The sequence below is a fragment of the Mus caroli genome, chromosome 6 (genome assembly GCF_900094665.2).
Source record: "Mus caroli chromosome 6, CAROLI_EIJ_v1.1, whole genome shotgun sequence".
NCBI classification, from domain to species: Eukaryota; Metazoa; Chordata; class Mammalia; order Rodentia; family Muridae; genus Mus; species Mus caroli.
Window position 1 is genome coordinate 80,053,076 of NC_034575.1, and position 1,552 is coordinate 80,054,627.

At 38.9% G+C, this 1,552-nt stretch overlaps 1 protein-coding gene across 1 annotated transcript in view; it reads left to right on the forward strand.

Moving 5' to 3' along the window:
- Positions 1 to 1,552, forward strand: part of Znf638 (zinc finger protein 638) — a 121,414-nt gene that overhangs the window by 12,140 nt on the left and 107,722 nt on the right. The gene's annotated exons all lie outside the window — the stretch shown is intronic.

The window sequence follows — 1,552 nt, forward strand, 5'->3', positions numbered from 1 at the left end:
TAATAAAATCTGATGCCCTCTTCTGGAGTCTCTGAAGACAGCTACAGTGTAATTACATATAATGAATAAGTAAATCTTTAAAAAAAAAAAAAAAAAAAAAAACTGTCTTCAGATAGTAACAGAAAAGTCACACAGGTCTCCTCTAAGGAGCCTGGAGTAGCTAGTCTTGCCCTAGTATGTCTGTCTGTCTTTCTTTCTTTCTTTCTTTCTTTCTTTCTTTCTTTCTTTCTTTCTTTCTTTCTTAGATTTTATTTATATGAGTACAGTGTGGCTGCCTTCAGACACACCAGAAGAGGGCATCAGATCCCTTACAGATGGTTGTGAACCACCATGTGGTTGCTGCGAATTGAACTCAGGACCTTTGGAAGAGCAGTCAGTGCTCTTAACCGCTGAGCCATCTCTCCAGCCACCTAGTATTTCAATAATAGACTAATGTGTTCAGTTTTGTCACTTTGCTTTTTAAAATGATGCAGATAAATTCACATGCCAATAGAAAGTGATCAAAATTATAAAAAGCAGATTAAAACATCAGTCTTAAAATTAATCAGCTTTGACCTTTTCCCTAGATTCTGAGATGAGTTTACAGTTCAATACTACAACAAAGCACCACAAGGTGGCGACAGAACTCTAAAATACTTTTTAAAAGGAGCCTTGGAAAAGATCTGATACTGCCCTGATGAAAGAAAAAGTTTAAGAATATCCCTTTCAGAATTTATGGATAAGTCCTAACGCTTGTTCTGGCCAGTTTTTGCAAGGCATTACCCTTGTTTAGATAAATAACACTGCAGTAAATAAATAAAGAGCAATATTGCTGAGTGAATTCGATGTCTGTCTCTTGGGTTCTACCTCAGAAGCTCTTTGTTCTCTCTGTCTTTGTTGTGACCTCTAGCCCCCCACCCCCATCCCTGCCAACAAAATATCATAATATAGGGCTAGAGAATGGCTCAGCAGTTCAGGATGCTTATTGCTCCTGCAGAATTTGGTTCTCAGCACTTACACAGAAGCTCACAGTCACCATTAACTAACGACAGCTCCAGAGAGTCCAACTCTTCCTTAAATTCCTGCATGCAGTGATACACAAAAACGCATGCAGGCGTCCAAAGAAGGGTCTATGGGAGGGTCTGAAGGAAAGAAAAGGAGGGGGAAATGATGTAATTATAACTCAAATAAATAAATACTTTAAAAAATAAATATTAAAAAGAACTTCATAAACCAAAGGAAGGCAGTATAATGCAGTGATAAGGAAGTAGATTCCAGGGCCTCCTTGCTTGGGTTGAAATATAGCCCATAAGTTACTGTGTAGTATTCAGTAAAACACTCACTTTTGTGTCTCACTTTCTCTTTCTGTAAGATAGAGGTTATAGTGGTGCCCCTTATACTATACCATTTGATCTATTTAACCAGATGAGTGAACTGCTGAGGATTTTTCCGTGATTGAAAAACAAATTTTGGGCTGGTGAGATGGCTCAGTGGGTAAGAGCACCCGACTGCTCCTCCAAAGGTCCAGAGTTCAAATCCCAGCAACCACATGGTGGCTCACAACCATCCGCAA